General features: G+C 44.8%; 1 protein-coding gene across 1 annotated transcript in view; it reads left to right on the top strand.

Annotated features, from left to right (window-relative positions):
• Positions 1 to 17,500, top strand: part of LOC145414371 (muscle calcium channel subunit alpha-1-like) — a 1,622,725-nt gene that overhangs the window by 122,361 nt on the left and 1,482,864 nt on the right. The window lies entirely within an intron of this gene.

Consider the following 17,500-nt stretch of genomic DNA (forward strand, 5'->3'; position numbering starts at 1 on the left):
GCAGTTAGCCTCTCTCTCTCTCTCTCTCTCTCTCTCTCTCCTTTACTTATTACTTTCTTAGAGGATTAGGATGATGCCGTCTTGAGTTGCGTGGACATTCTTCCTGTGGGTTTTTTGTCTTATTGTCTGTCTTTCATTACTTGCCGTTTTTGTTGGAGAGAGAGAGAGAGAGAGGGGAGACGGAGTTAAAAATTAAGTAGGCAGTCTCTTTCCACTTTTCTTGTTTCTTCTATTCCACTTTTTTTTTTTTTTCGTCTTTCCCCTTCCATCTCTCTTTTTTATCTTCTCTTTTCGTCTCCTCTGATCTCTCTTCTTTTCTCTCTTCCACCCTCTATCATCTCTTCTCTGTCTCTTCTTTCTCTCTCCCCATTGTTCCTCTCTTCTCTCTTCCACCTCTTTGTTTTTTTCTCGCCTACTCATTATCCTTTACTCTAATTTTCCTCTCTTTCTCCCCATCCCTCATTCGTTCACATTTTCCCACACATTTGTCTTTTTTTTCTTCCATTTTCTCGCTTTTTCTGCTGCGTGTCTTTTCCTTCCATTCCTTTTGCACCCCTCCCCCTTCCCCTCACATTAGCCCTCTCTTCCCTCACCCTTTCCCCTCCTCTTCTGTCCCTTCATTGCTCCCTCTCATATCTGCCTGTTTCTTTCCCACTAATTTCCATCTTCTCATCCCCCTACTCCATCCCTTTTGGCCTCCTCCTCCCTCTCCTTTCTAATCCTTCTCCCCTCCCCTTTCATCCCCCTCTCCCCCCTCTCTTATCTCCTCTTCTCACACTTCCCCCATCTTTCCCTCTTCATGTAATTTCCTTCCCCTCCCCCTTTTCCATCTAGTCCCCTTCCCCTCCCCTACTTCTGTTTTATCCCCGCCCCTCCCTTCTCCCTTCATCATCCATTTTCCCACTCTTTACTTCCCCTTCTTTCCCCTCTCACCCCCTATCCTTTCCCCTTCCCTCACTCTGTACTCTTTCCCCCTCCCTCACCCTCTCCCTCACCCTCTCCCTTTCCTCCCCGTCCTTCACCCTCTTCCCTTTCCCCTCCTCCCTCACCCTCTTCCCTTTCCCCCCCCTCCCTCACCCTCTTCTCTTTCCCCCCTCCCTCACCCTCTTCCCTTTCCCCCCTCCCTCATCCTATCCCTCCCCCACATATAATTTAGATGTTTACCTTAATTGGTTTACCTTAACAGATAACCTCATTACCAGACAGTCTTCCTCTTATCAGTATTTCCTGTGTATTCCCCTCATCTCCCCTCTTTTCTCCCCTCACTCCTCTCATCTCCCCTTACTCTCCCCTCTTCCTTCATTTATTCACCCCTCGTTCATCTCTCTTCTCTCTGCTTCCCTCACCTTTTATTTCCTTTTCCTTTCCCCTCTCTTCCTTTCTCCTCCTCCTCTTTGCCTTTGTTCCTTCCTCTCTTTTCATCTCACATTATCTCTCCATGCAGCTTTTATTTTCCCCTCTTCCTATTTCTCCCTCCCTCCTCTCTCCTCCCTTCACTGTCCCATTTTTCCTTTCTTCCTCCATTCTCCCCTCATTATTATCTTATCCCTCCTTCCATTATATCTACTTGCTTTCCCTCCTCCTTTCCACCCATTACCCCTGAACATCCACACTGTGCACTGTGCAATTTCCACGCTGTGCCTAACGACGCACCGTTAACTCAACGTACCCATACATGTCGTGCCCTAGTTATTTATTATTTGATTATTCATTTTACTTTACTAACACTTTCAGGTTATTCAAATTGGTACGGTAGCCTATAGACAAAGTGTTATAGAACGTAACTTTTCCTTTCAGTCTTTCCTATAAAATTTCCATGTCAGTTTTTCCATGCTGCATGGTGGTTTTTCTCACTTATTCTTGCCAGTTTTAACTGGAGGGTTTGGAGGCGGGGGAAGCCTTCTTGCTTTACTATCCTTATCCTTCAGTATGTAGAGTTAGATCTTGTAGTCGTTGTCTACTCTGGAACAAACAGTCTCGAAAGGATCGTAAGGTCTGTTGCTGTTTGCCTTCCTTTGTACTCCTTTGTACTCCAGCTACTCCCTCTACCCTCCCCTTCCCTTCTTGCTCCACTATTCTCCTTCCCTTCCTCCTCCCCCTCCTTTTCCATCCTCCACCCATCCCCTCCCCCCATCCCCTCCCCCTTCACGTGTCCACATCATCACTTTATTTTCTCTAGTGGGTAGTCACCTCACTACTCCCCCTCCCCTCTCTCCCTTTCCCTTCTCTCCCTCCCCCTCCCATCTCACCCTCCCCCATCCCCTCCCATCTCTCCCTCCCCCATCCCCTCCCTTCCGTGATGACTCTCGTCCCACTTTTTCTTCCTTTAGATCTTTTCTGCCCTCCCGCCGTCTTTGTCTGGTTTCCTGTTTCCTTCTTCCTTCTGTTATTTTCTTTCCTACCTCCTTTCCTTCCTTCCTTCCTTCCTTCCTTCCTTCCCTTCCTCCCTCCCTCTTTCCTTCCTTCCTTCCTTTCACTTTTTTCTTCCTTTCTTTTTCATTTTCTTAATTTCTTTCTTTCTTCTCTCTATTGTTCCTTCTCCGTTCTTGTCTTCTTTTTTCTTCTCGCCTTCAGTCAGCTATTCTTTCTTTTTTTTTATTCTTCCTTCTCCCTTCTCTCTTTCCGTTTTCATTTTTCCTCCTCCTTCCATCCTTCCTTTCCTCCTCCTTCCATCCTTCCTTTCCTCCTCCTTCCATCCTTCCATTCCTCCTCCTTCCATCCTTCCTTTCCTCCTCCTTCCATCCTTCCATTCCTCCTCCTTCCATCCTTCCTTTCCTCCTCCTTCCATCCTTCCTTTCCTCCTCCTTCCATCCTTCCTCCTTCCATCCTTCCTTTCCTCCTCTTTCCATCCTTCGTTTATTCCTCTCTCTCTCCTTTCCGTCCTTTCTTTCATCCCATTTTCCTCCTTTCCTTCCTTCCTTTCATCCCATTTTCCTCCTTGCCTTCCCTCCTGTCCTGCTCTTTCCTTCCCTCCTTTCCTCCCCTTCCCCACCGCCTCCCATCCTTCCTTTTCATGATGGCTAACTTTTCTTTTGCTTTCAGTCAGGTATTTGTTTCTCCTTCAATTCTTCTATTTTCTTTTTCTTATTCCTTCTCTTTTCCCTTCCTTTTTGTCTTCTCTTCCTCCTTATTTTCTCCCTGTCTTATTTCTTCCTTATTCTTCTTTCTTCATTTTGCGTACCAATTTCATCTCCCTTCCTCCCCTTTCTTTTTCTTTACTTTCCTCTCCCTCTACTTCTCCTCACCATTCTCTCTCTCTCTCTCTCTCTCTCACCTTTATTCCTCCACTCTGATCTCTCCATGATCCCTCCCTCTCCTGGCCTTAGTTTCTTATCCTTCTTCCTTCATTCATTCTTTCCTCCCTTCTTCCATCTCTCCCCTCCTGCTGCTGTTCCCTCCCGCTTCCTTTGTTTTTTCCTCTTTTCTCACATCTTCCTTCTCTCCCTTCTTCCTTCCTTCCTTTTTCTTCTTTTCTTACATCTTCCTTCCTTCCTTCCGTTCTTCCTTCCATCCTTCCTTCCTTCCATCCTTCCTTCCTTCCTTCCATCCTTCCTTCCATCCTTCCTCCCTTCCTTCCATCCATCCATCCATCCATCCATCCATCCATCCATCCTTCTTTTCTTCCTTCCTTCCTTCCTTCCTTCCTTCCTTCCTTCCTTCCGTCCTTCCTTTCCTTCCATCCTTCCTTTCCTTCCATCCTTCCTTTCCTTCCATCCTTCCTTCCTTCCTTCCATCCTTCTCTCCTCTATCTTATCTTCCATCTTTTTTTTCTCCCCCAGTAATCCTGTAATCATGTGCGTATTATCTGTGCATGTGTGTGTGCCATTGCGAAATTGAGTGTTGTGTGTACGTGGGACTGTGTGTGCGTGTGTGTGTGTGTGTTTGTGTGTGTGTGTGTGTGTGTGTGTGTGTGTGTGTGTGTGTGTGTGTGTGTGCACGGTAAAACACACAGATTATACGAATTGTTTGTATATGTATATAATGTTTGTATTTATGTATGTTTTCAAACGTTTACACACACACACACACACACACACACACACACACACACACGAGAGAGAGAGAGAGAGAGAGAGAGACAGACAGACAGACAGACAGACAGACAGACAGAGAGTATACGCTGCTCTTTTCCGCCTGTAATGTGCATGAGTGTCATTTATATATTATTATGACACAGTTACTGGGACATTATGCACATTTTGGGGTTGTGTGGGACTTGGCAGGGTAGTGAGAGAGAGAGAGAGAGAGAGAGAATGTGTGTGTGTGGGGGGGGTACCTACGTGTGTATGCAAATATTAAATATGTATATCCTCTCCTCGTGTGCGTGTCATCATACGAGTATATCTAATATACTATAGCAGTAGCCGTGTGTGTGTGTGTGTGTGTGTGTATTTTGGGCAGCCGAAACTACACATACAAATCGCACCAAAATTGGCACAGAAATCGCAAAAAATTCGCTGACGTGGAAAAACTTGGTTCCATCACGATTGAAAACTTTACTATATTTAATGATCGATCACATTTTGACCCAAAAAACGCCGCTCCTGGCGCCCGGCGCAGGATCTCCGTAGAATTTTTTGCCCACAGGTGCAACTAAAGTATTTCGGACTTGTGTTCGGACAACTTGGGTTCCATTCCCAAGGCTGCAAATAACATGATCAATTGGTTAGCTGCAAAAAATCCAAGTGACAACGTTACACTAGAACGCACATAAACGCGAGAGCCCTCCGCAGGAGCAAGTGCGAGGGGCCCGAAGGGCCCACGAGCACTTATACTTTTCTATGGTCACTGTTGTGTGCGTTGATGGCAGTGTGTGTGTGTGTGTGTGTGTGTGTGTGTGTGTGTGTGTGTGTGTGTGTGTGTGTGTGTGTGTGTGTGTGTGTTTCCAAGGATAAGTGAGTTTTTATGTACGTGCGTGGGTAGTTATCATAGTGCGCACGAGAGAGAGAGAGAGAGAGAGAGAGAGAGAGAGAGAGAGAGAGAGAGGTGCTACGTGCGTGTGACCTACCCTGTATATAATAGCCGTAATTCAGGGAGGATGATGATATGTGCAACTGTGTACGTGAGTTGCTGTGTACGTTAGTGTTATTGTGTCTGTGTATATTCCTGCACATTAGGTGTATGTTAGAATGAGAGTTTGTATATTCAACTGTACATGTGTCTTTGGGTGTATGTTTGTGTGCATGTTTTTGTAGGTTTATGTATGCATTTGGGGTGTATATATATAATTTGTGTGTGTGTGTGTGTGTGTGTGTATACCAATTAACTGTGTAAGTGTGTGTCATTGTTGTCCTCACGTTTTTTCATTACTAGCCACTCCCCCTTCTCATACCTCAGTGAGAGAGAGAGAGAGAGAGAGAGAGAGAGAGAGAGAGAGAGAGAGAGGGGTAAAGGTTAGTAGGACAAATCAAGATATAGTGAGAAAAGATTGAAGGATGATGAAGGGAAAAAGAGGCATGTGAAGTAGGAGGAAGAAGACAGTGTGTGTGTGTGTGTGTGTGTGTGTGTGTGTGTGTGTGTGTGTGTGAGAGAGAGAGAGAGAGAGAGAGAGAGAGGGGTGGAAGGACGAGATGGCAGGCGTGTTAATTAAATCTCCGGTTTCCCGTGTTGCTCCTCCGATCTGATTGGTGAGGAAGACATCAATATTCCCTCCCCCGTCTCTCTCTCTCTCTCTCTCTCTCTCTCTCTCTCTCTCTCTCTCTCTCTCTCTCTCTAGCATCATCATCATCACCATCATCATCATCATCATCATCATCTTCATCTTCATCATCGTCACCATCATCATCATCATCACCATCATCATCATCATCATCATCATCGTGATCATCATTATCATCATCATCATCATCATCATCGTCACCATCATCATCATCATCACCATCATCATCATCATCATCATCGTGATCATCATTATCATCATCATCATCATCATCATCATCATCATCACCATCGTCATCATCATCATCATCATCGTGATCATCATCATCATCATCGTCGTGATCATCATCATCATCATCATCCAATTTCCCGCTAATAAAGGAATCGCTAAACTTCGCCAATAAATCGATCTTCCTGCCTCAGTCTTCCTCATCATCCCTCACCATTCTCTCTCTCTCTCTCTCTCTCTCTCTCTCTCTCTCTCTCTCTCTCTCTCTCTCTCTCAGTAGGGTTAGATGGTAGGGAGTAAAGAGGGGTAGAAGTAGGCTTGACTGAATAAGGTGTGGAGAATAGGATAGGTCTGAACATTACGAGTTAGAGAGAGAGAGAGAGAAAGAAAGAGAGAGAGAACGCATTATGGCCGGAGAAATGAAAGACACAAAGAAAAGAGCATCAAAATAAAAGAACCAGATTCTAACAATAGCCAGAAAAAAAAATTAATTAAGGAAAGAAAAGACTCGAGACATATTACTCTGCCTGGGAGTAAGAGAAGCACTGGATTCCTCTTCATATTTCTCTCTCTCTCTCTCTCTCTCTCGCTCTCGCTCTCTCTCTTTCTCTGATATTATTTTCTCTGTCCCTTTGTTATCCGACACATCTACCCCGTCACATTACCCTTTCCATTTCATATTCTTTTTTTTCTTTTTCTTTTTTCATGGTTGGTATTCACACTTCCCCTCTTTCTCTCTGATACAATCTTTTTTACCCTCGCTTTTATATGGAGATTTTTGGATACTCTCTCTCTCTCTCTCTATGGATATGGATATAAATATGTATAAATATATATATATATATATATATATATATATATATATATATATATATGTGTATGTAATATACTCGTATACAGTATATGGAAATATATAAATATATATACTTGTATATATCCATTTTAAAATTCTTTGTCTCATCGTCCTTTCATCTCCTTTCATCACCCCGTTTCCCGTCCGTTCCATTCACCCCCCCCTCTCTCTCTCTCTCTCTCTCTCTCTCTCTCTCTCTCTCCTATTCTCCCACTGACTATACTCCCATCCCGTTTTCTGTGGCACTCCCGTTTTCTCTGCGACATCCCCTACTCTTTTATCGACCTGCTGGCGTGTTTGTCTGCTTAAGAGAGAGTGTAAAGGAGAGTGGTGATGAGAGTGGAGAGATGGTGTGAGAGGAGGAGGAGGAGGAGGAGGATTGTAAGGGCATAGAGGGAGGTGAAAAGAGGAGGAGGAGGATAGTGTTTTAAGAGAAATGAAAGGAGGAGGAGGAGAAGAGGGTATGGAGGGGATTTTTGAAGACAGAAGGAAGTAAATGGAGGAGGAGGATAGTGTTTTGAGAGAAGTGAAAGAAAGGAGGAGGAGGAGGGGAAGGAGGAGGAAGAGGATTGTAAGGGCATAGAGGGAGGTGAAACGAGGAGGAGGAGTAGGGGGAGGAGGATTGTAAGGGCATAAAGGGAGGTGAAACGACGACGAGGAGGAGGAGGAGGAGGAGGATAGTGTTTTGAGAGAAGTGAAAGAGAAGGAGGGTATGGAAGGGAGAGGATGGGGTGGAGTAACGAGAGAGGGAAGAGGAGGAGGAAGGAATGGAGAGAGTGGAGCGAGGAGTGAAAGGGAATGGAAAGGAAGAGTAGGGGGTAGAGAGGAAGAGGTGAGACAAGAGACAGGACTGAAGAGATGATGACGGCGACGATGATGATGATGATGATGGCGATGATGATGGTGGTGGTGATGGCGGTGGTGGTGGTGGTGGTGGTGGTGGTGGTGGTGGTGGTGGTGGTGGTGATGGCGGTGGTGGTGATGGCGGTGGTGGTGGTGGTGGTCGAGGATGTAAGAGAAAAAGGATAAGTAGTTTAAGGCAAATACATAGGTGAGGAAAAGAAGAAAGTAGGAAAAAAGGGTCTTGGAGAATGGAAAACAAAGAGAGAAAGAAGGAAGATAAGAGGGAAGAGTAAGGTTGTGTTGAAGGGCTGAGATGGAGGAAGGAACCGTATGAACATGATGAAAAGAAAAGAAAAAAGAGGGGCTTAAAGAAGACGGTGCAAGAAAGAAGGAGCAAAGAGAGAAAAATGACTAAAGTGTGGAAGGGGAGGGGACGGGAGGAAAGGGTGGAGGAGGAGGATAAGGTGGAGGAAAAGGGAGAGAGAGAGAGAGAGAGAGAGAGAGAGAGCCATTTGCCTGTCTCGTTCAATCTGGTGGTGATATAAATTTTATGGAGAAAAATACTTTAAAATTATGGTCTGTGGTTTAATAAGATAATTTTGATGACGAAAAGTGGGTAAGTAATGAGAAGAGGTGAAGGAGGAGGAGGAGGAGGAGGAGGAGGAGGGAAAGGGGTTAGGAGAGGTGGAAGAGGAGGAGGAGGAAGAAAAGAAATGATGAGAAGAGGGGAAGTGGAGGAGGAGAAGAGGTCGAGAAAAAGATGAGAAGAGGCGAGGACGATGGAGGGTGGGAGGGGAAGAAGAGAAGAAAGGAGAAAAAGAAAATGGAGGGGGAAGGAATGAAGAGCGAGGGTAAGTGTGAGACAAGAGAGAACAGTAAGGAATGGTGTATGGTTCGCGTCCAGGCTACTCAGCCCTGACGTTTAATGCAAGAGTGACCTGCTTCGCCCGACCCTGAATAGCATAGTTGAGTAGTAAACCTCATCCAGCCCTCAGATGGAAATCCTTACGGGCCTCATCCAGTTGGAGCGCCTCTAGGCACCTAGGCGTTCATTTGGCTATAAGCTTACCATCCAGCGTAGTATATAGTTTCCATGATTACAGGCGACCATTTGCCTTGCCAGTGCAGTCATCTAAAGGTTGCACTGCATCAAGTGTGTGGATGGTGAGCGCTTATTCTACCGCCCACTCAGTTCAATGAACTCGTATGTGTTAGCTGGACTAAAATAACAAGAGCAGACGCAACTGTAAGAGGGTTTGTTACATTGCTCCAACAACCAAGGAGATTCCCCTTTGGAGAGAGAGAGAGAGAGAGATTAATCGTGGTGAAGAGTGTAACACGAGTGACTGGGGCTAGTAAGGGTGGAGGAGAACCAACAGACAAGAGATATCGATCATCCCTTCTAAGACTCGCCTAGCGGTATCTTGCATCTCCTTCAAACGCTACCACCTCTCTAGCCTTCCATAATTTTCGGTAGGGATGGTTCGTGCACCTACGTGGCTTTTTGCGTTTACTTTCCCCTCATAATGTGCACGAAATTGATGGTGAGGTGGAATAGGAGTAAACTGAGGCACACTAACCATACATTCGCGTCTTCATCGGCCTCCATCTCACTAAATTTTCACATTTTTCATTACGGATGGTTTTTCTTACGCCCCTGTTGCCCCCCCCCTTTTTTTTTTTGTTATTTATTGCCCTTGTTTTTACCTCGATGGATTGCACTGCGAGTAGGAAAGTTGATCTTGCTTAAACTTAGTCGCTGGAGACATACAGTATGGTAATAATGTGGCTTTCTTTGTACTTTCGTTGGGAGTGTGTGTGTGTGTGTGTGTGTGTGTGTGTGTGTGTGTGTGTGTGTGTGTGTGTGTGTGTGTGTGTGTGTGTGTGTGTGTGTGTGTGTGTGTGTGTGTGTGAAGCATAATAACGAGGCCTGCTTACTCCACTCACCACCACCACTGTCATCATACTCATCTTTATTCTCCTCATCATCATCAGCCAGATCTACTGTACATTGTTAACCCCGTGTTTATTCCATTCCAGGTCGTTTTCTTGTCCTCATGTGTCTCTTTAGTGTTATTTTATCCCTTAAGAGCCACTAAGGTGACAAAAATCCCCCAAGGCACGTGACCTGAGAGATAAGAAGAATATTCATTTGCATCTCGCTGACACTCTGTATATTCATTTTAAAGCAATTTCCAAAAGTTCATGGGTATTGCATATTAATTTTCTCTCTCCATACTATTACAGGGCCTAATTGAAGAGCTGCTAAGCTGCTAGAAAAAATAAAAATTTCCCAAAGCGTGTGATTGTAAGTTAGACATTTTCAGACTTTGGTCACTGCACCCACATCAGTCAACTTAATCATCCATATATTGCATGCTAGGCGTTTATTTTACATTCGTGAAGCTTTGTATATTTATTTTATCCCTTGATATATGTGGTATAGTGAGAAAAAAACAAAAGGAGTCTATGATGGTGAAGATACTCAGAGATACTCCTGTACGTGTGATCGTAGACATTTATTCGCACGTCGGCGCCCCACGCACATATACCAGGCTAGTGATATATTTAAAACGTTGTAGCCTTTTATTTTACTCCCGTGAAACATTGTATATTTGTTATATCTCTTCATATTATCAGGGGAGTGAATTAAGAGTAGCAGAGAGGGTGAAAATACGCGCGAGCTCCCCCAAACGTGTGATTATAGACCCAGAAAACATGGCCCTGGTGACGGCAACACTGCGCCTCCGACTGCATTATTAATACCGGGTTATGGCGCGGCGGACGGGGGGTCGTGTACAGGCGTTTACAGGACCCGCTATCACTTACACCTTGGCCTGGAAGTCGATGAGTTTTATTTATTTATTTATTAATATCTTCAGCTAGTTTTGTTTTTCATCCGATTATTAAATTCTGCTAAGGAAAACTTTTTGGAGGGGTTAGAGATAGCCTTCCCCTTAGATGTCCGGCTTAGGTTGAGTGAAATCCTGGAGGTGGCTTGCTTAATGTGAAAACACACACACACACACACACACACACACACACACACACACACACACACACACACACACACACACACACACACACACACACACACACACACACACACAGTCAGATTGTAAGGGTTAAGGTGGAAAAGTGGAGAGGTGGTTTTTTATGGAATGGAGAGAAATACATATATAGGGGTAGGAAAAGTGATGGGATGAAATTGTAAGTGAAGGAATGTAGGTGAGGATGAAAGAAGGAAATTAATGAAGAAAAAGATGTATGATGTGAAGAGCAGAGTGACATACAGCACCTTTGTCGACGTCCACTGAAGTCTATTGATATACTAGAGCACACTGCTAAACTTTGAAAAATGGGGCGGTAACCAGATTCCATTTTTATAGCGTCTCTGATCTGAAGATATTTGTGAGGTGTTTTTAGTGAGATATGTTTTGGGTCTTTTAGAGTTTTTAGGTCACCAGTCTTGCCTGCCCCAGCCTAGGATGGAAGGATTGACTGGTGGAGGGTGGAAAGGTGCGTGTGGGTGGAGAAAGAGAGAGAGAGAGAGAGAGGATGTAGAGTTGTGTGTGTGTGTGTAAGAGGAAATGCAATGAGGTGAAAAAACTACGCTTGTTTATTGCCACTTCCTCCTGTAAACACATTGCAATAAGACCCACACAGCTCTCATAACCCTAAAAGAGTTTGTTTATGGACTGATACTGATGTTTATACTCCTATGTCTGTCCATCATCCAGTCCTTGATTGCTCTGTTAGGAACCTAGAGACCTGGGGTTACGTTACTCGGCCCAGGAATTTTAAGGCAAAGATTTCCGGAGTGGCCTTGCCTGTATTCAGTATGGACGGTGGGATAGTTAACGGTGGGTGTTTGCTCCAAAGTGGTGACATGTGGAGGTGTGTGGTACGTAAGAGGACCGCTGTGCCCTAGGAAAAGAAGAAAAAAATAATAAAAAAGAAACATGCCCCCAACCTTCATTATGTGAGCACTTAACCCCAACCCACCCTGAGACTCACACCCCTATGAGACAGATCTGGTGGGAGCGCCGTAACCTAACAGACCACCAGGCGTCCATTTGTTGCATTGAGGGTATTATTAAGAAATTGGTGGTTATTATATAGGTTTAATTTTTACCTAGTGACTGACTGAACGTATGAACAGTTGAAAATTTTAGTAATATGTGATTGTCGATTCCTCCCCCCCATTTTTTTTTTACATACGTAATATAATTGCATAAATCAGAATTGTTTTTAATGTAATTTTTGAATAGCGAACAGAATCAAACATTTTTTTTTCTTTGCGATCCACTTTCTGACTAACTGAAATGTAGGTGAGAATGAGGACTGTGATTATGACTATGATGGTGGTGGTGGTGGTGAAAGCTTGCTATTTAGGTAACGATAATGGTTATAATAATGATGATTGTGATGATGATAATGAAGTAAAATGTAGGTAAGAATATGTGAGGTGTTAATGGTGATTTGAAATTTAGGTAAGAATATGGGTTAAGGTGGTGGTGGTGGTGGTGGTTGTGATGATGGTGATGATGATGATATTTAGACACTAATAAATACCCTCTGTTTTTGTTTCAGGTAAGCGAGTTTGACGTCAAGTTTCACATTCTTCGCCTCACGGATTCTGGTAAGGTGATGGTGATATGTAAGGTGATGGTGATATGAAAATAATTGTGGTGTACTCGTATTGTGGAAATGGTTGTGGTGTCATGGTGATGTGAAATTGTGGATGATGTAATGTGAAAATGATGGTGTATGGTGAAAATGATGGTATGTCACGGTGCAGATATATATATGATGATGGTGATGAATGTGAATGTGATATAAAAGAAGGATTATGATGATGATGGTGATGTTTATGATCATTATCTGAAGGAAGGATAATATGTGATGGTGATGAAGATGAGAATGTGGTATAGTGGTAGTCTAGTGATGCTGTGGTGTGATGATGCGGTAGTGTAGTGTGGTCATGTGACACTAGAGTATGGTGATGTGGCAGTGTGGTATGGTGATGTAGTAGTGTGTTAACTTAGTGACGGGGAGGTGTGACGAAACATTCCCATCGCTGAACACCAAGTCGATTTGGACACACAGAACTCCCAGATATCTTCGTCCCTGTATCACATTCCTTCGCGTCTCCCCCAGCGGCCTTCCCAGAGTTTATTCAACACCTCTTTCATCCTGGTGTCGGCACTAAGAGCTGTGTGTTTGGTCGTTTAGGACCTTGTTTGTTGGCTGGTTTCTTTGTGAGGCTGGTGTTTGTGTGCTGTTTGTTGATGTGTCTGGTGTGTTTGTGTGTGTGTGGAAGGGGAGGGAAAGGTATGGAGAATGTGTGTGTGTGTGTGTGTGTGTGTGTGTGTGTGTGTGTGTGTGTGTGTGTTTGGTTTCCAAGGGAGTGGATTGTTGTGATGTGATGTATTAAGTAAATGTGGTGGTGTAGTTGTGGTGTGACAGTGAGTTTGAACTGAGTGGTGTGTTATGGTCTTGTTGCGTGATATGCTGTGCTGTGGTGTTGTGGGATGTGATGGTGTGGAGTAGAGTGGCGTGGTGTGATGAGTAATGTGGTCTGGTTTGGTGCGTTGTAGTGTGGTGTTTGGTGTGGTGTGGTGTGGTGTAGTGTGGTGTGTGTTGTCCCGTTTATATGGTAGGAAAAGGTGTTTGTTTAGCGATTGTGTAGACTCGTGTTTTTTATGGAACGTGGAAAAAACGAAACAAACAGTAGAAATAAGTGACAAGAAATACTGAAGAAGACAGACTATAAAATAAAGAAAAAGAAAGGAAAAAGAATGAAGATGAAAAGAGAAATGTGTGGACAGAGAAGAGAAGAAGGTCAAAGGTATAAGGAAAAGAGAGAGATGTAGAATAAAAGAAGGAGCGAAAGAAAAAAAAGAAAACATGTAGAGACAAGAAATACAAGCATGTGGGAGGGAAAAAGAATGAAAAAAAAAAACTTAGAAGGAAGTAAAAAAGAAAAAGAACTCCGGGTCAGAGAGAGAGAGAGGGGAAGAGAGAGAGGGGGGGGGGCAAAAGCAGGAAGGGAAGGAAGCGAGTGAACAAGGGGGGAAAGGAACCCCTCTTTAGGTAAACGGTTTATATAAGAGAACTGCGGACGCCATAACACAGGTGGCTGGGGAGAGAGAGAGAGAGAGAGAGAGTAATGGAGGAAGAAAAAAGCAAGTGACAGAGAGAAAGGAGAGAGAGAGGGGAATGGTAAGGAGGAGGAGGGGGTGGACGCCAGAGGAAAGACGAAGATGGATGAACATAAGCAGGGAGAGGGTGAGTCAGGGAGGTTGAGGCAGGAAGGGCAGGCAGAGAATGAGGCAGAAAGAAGGTGAGGCAAGGAATGGGTGAGGCAGGGAAAGGGTGAGGCAGAAAAAGATAAGCCAGAAAGGATGAGGTAGGAGAGGGTAAGGCAGAAGGATGAGGCAGGAGAGGGTCAGCTAGGAGGATGAGGCAGGAAGGTTGAGGTAAGAAGGTGAGGAAGAACGGTGAGGCAAGAAGAGAGTGAAACAGGAAAGGTGAGGCAAGAGAGGGCGAAGCAGGATGAGTGAGGCAAGAAGGTTGAGGTAGGGAGAGAGTAAGGCAGGAAGGGTGAGGCAACCTCTCCACCCTGATAATACAGGTCGTCTGTCTCCACTCATTAACATTTAAGCTAATTAGTCGGTGGCCAGGCCGGGGCTTAGGCAGAGAGGGCAGGAAGGGTGAGGCAGGAAGAGGGAGAGGGGAGAGAGAGAGAGGAAGGGAAGGCAAAGGGAAGAAACAGAACTGATATGAGAGAGAGAGAGAGAGAGAGAGAGAGAGAGAGAGAGAGAGAGCGAGACCGTAGATAGATGTGGACAGATAGATAAAAGCATTCGTCGATAGATTTTTTTTTTTCGTAGCGCGATTGATCAGCGTCGTTTGGAAGTTGTTGGACATTATTAACGAGCTATAAAGGTCAGGAAAGGTCCCCCCCACACACAGCCACTAACTACTACTACTACTACTACTAGTCCCCCCCACACACAACCACTAACTACTACTACTAGTCCCCCCACACACAACCACTAACTACTACTACTACTGCTGCTACTACTGCTACTACTGCTACTAGTACTGCTACTACTACTACTACTACTACTACTACTACACGAACTGTAATTAGGAAGTGTATTGTGGTCAACCCCCGTGAGCAGAGTAAAATCGTCTGGCGTTAGCAGGGATTACTTGCCTGACAAAGATCCCTAACCCTCTCCACCTCTCTTGGTACCCAGGTGGTCATATTGGAAGGTTGTTTATGCTAGTAACCAAAGAGACTCATTCTTGACTCATAACTATGGGTGTTCGAAATTCATGCTACAACCACTTAATTTTTGAGTTGCTGGAGAGGCTGAGTTCCATCAGAGTGAAATAGGCCGGATATTGTTTTTATTTTTTTTCAGTACGATGGCATAGCAGTAGCTGTAGTAGTCGTAGCCCCAAGTTCATCTGAACGTGTATCGTACAGGCTGAAACTGACCCCCTCCTGCAGTCCACCATGCCCCATTTATAAGCTAGGGAGTGAGTTGAGGGGCATTTGTGTAACAGGGCAGCGGAACCGGCCTGTTATATCTGTGCCCCTCTCCAGCACCAGCACCATGATGTTTTAGCTTATTTGTTCCTGGTTCCTGAGAGTTTATTTATTTTTTATTTTATTTTGATTCGGGAAGGATCTGTCGTGTTTTAGGTGGTTTGTTCGTTCAGACGTGGAAGCATTTTATTACCTGTTGTTTTATTACTTATTATTTATATTCCGTACCTTGGTTTGCTTCAGTTGAAGGGTGATGGGATGAGGGTGGGATGAGGAGAGGTGCGCGAAGGGTAGTGGACAGGGAGGAGTTAAAGGAGGCAAAGGAGAAGAGAACAGGAAAAAGACAGGAGAGGAGGGAAAAGATAAGAGAGGAAAAAAGAGGAGAGGAGAAGAGAAAAATGAGATGAGCATTTACTGAAAGCAGAGCAGTTGGATAGGAGTTGGAGAGAAATGAGGGTGCGGCGAGAAGGTTGGGATGGATGGGGCTGGGAGGGCGTGGGGATGTGGGAAGGGAGGGATAGGGTTGGGGGATGTAAGGGATGAGGGATTGGCATGGGAGAGGATAGATATGACCATTGTAGTGATAATCCAAACTATGGAATAATGACGGGTGGGTCAGTTTTCTGGTGCTATCTTGGGGGATGTAAGGATGTGGGATAGAGTTGGGGGGGAGATGTAGGGAGCGAGGGATGGGACTGGGAAGTGATGGGTAGGAGGGATGAGCGTAAAGGAAATAGGAATGGGGATAAGGTGAAGGGATGGAGGAAGAGGAGGAGACAGAGGCATGGGACGACGAGGAAGGGAGAGAAGCAGCGGATGGGGCTAGGATGGGACGAGAGGATGATGGAAATGGGGATGAGATGGGACGAGGCAATGTCGGGTAAAGAGGGTGGGGCAGTGTAGGATAGAGTGACTGGGTGGGGCGGAGGAAAAAGAAGAAATTATGTGAAAAAGGGGGAAAAGAGAGGAGAAAGAGAAGGGTAAAAAGGAGATTAAATAAAACTGGAAGAATCGTGAAAAGAGAGGAAAGGAGAGTACGAAGAGGGAGGTAAGAGATATGGAAGAGAGAAGAGAGGAAATGGTGACAGAAATAATAATAGGAGAAGGGAGTGTGAAGCCATTAGAGAACAGAAGTGAATAGAGTAAAAAGAAAAGGTGAAATAAAGAGGAAGAGACGAGTAAAAAATGTAAAAAGGGAAAACAGGTGAAGATAAAGTGGGGAAGGGGGAGCAAGGAGGAGGGAAGAAAGAAGAATGGGAGAAAGGAGAGAGTAAGGGAAAACAGAAGGAAGGAAGGAAGGAGGGAAAGAGGAGGAAGAAGAGAAGGAAGGGAGAAGCTGAGAGAGATGTGAGAGGAAGAATATAAATGGGAAAGGTAAAATGGTAAATGAGGTTAAGGGGGTTTGGTTAGGGAGGTCGGGGTGAAGGGAGATGGTCAGGGAGATGGGGGTGAGGGGGAGTGGGTAGGAATGTGGGGGTGAGAGGGGGATGATTATGATGGGGATTAGGAGGGAAAGGAGCACTGGAGGAAGGTACTGGTAGAGATAACAGAGATGAGAAATAGGAAGGGGAAAGAAAGATGGAAGGAGAGAGGGAAGAATAATGGAAAGAAGAGGAAATGGGAGTCAGGAGAGAAGGGGAAGGAAGAGAGACGTAAGAAAGGAGGAAAAATAATGAAAAGAGGGAAAATGAGAGTAAGAAGAGGAGAGGAAAAGAGAGGTAAAAATGAAAGAAGAAGGGGAAAGATGATTGAGGGGAGAGAAGAGAAAGGAGGAACGAAAAGTAAAAGGAAAGGAAGAGAAGAATCATAGAAAGAGGGAAGAAAAGAGAAACCAGGATAGAAAGAGAAGGGTACGAAAACTGGAGGGAGAATAGGACAGTAATAAGAGAGAGAAGAGAAGAGCGAAAAGAGAAGAGATGGAAAAGAAAATAAGAGTAGAAGAGAAGAAAAAAGGACGGGGAAGGAGAAGACTAAGCCGAGTTAACAAAGAAGGATGATTGAGCGAGGGATTAGAATGGAGGGGAGGGAGAGGGAAGGGAGAGAGTGAAAGGAAGGGGGAAGGGGAAGAGAAGGTGGAAGGGAGAGAATGGACAAGAGGGAGGAAGAAGGGAACAGAGACAGGAAAGGGAGTAAATGAAAGGAAGGGAAGTGGATGGAAGGGAGAAAATGGAAAGGGAGGAAGAATGGGACAAGGAGAGGGAAGGGTGTGAATGAAAGGAAGGGAGAAGTGGAGAGGAAGATGGAAGGGATAGAAAGGAAAGGAGGGAGGGAGAAGGGGAGGAGGAGGAGCGAAGGGTGGAACAAGATGGCGAAAGAACGGAGAGAGAGAGGTAAGTGGAGAGGAAAGCGAGAA

The sequence above is a fragment of the Coenobita brevimanus genome, chromosome 99 (genome assembly GCF_032717465.1).
Source record: "Coenobita brevimanus isolate Jiangsu-jjx chromosome 99, ASM3271746v2, whole genome shotgun sequence".
Classification (NCBI taxonomy): domain Eukaryota; kingdom Metazoa; phylum Arthropoda; class Malacostraca; order Decapoda; family Coenobitidae; genus Coenobita; species Coenobita brevimanus.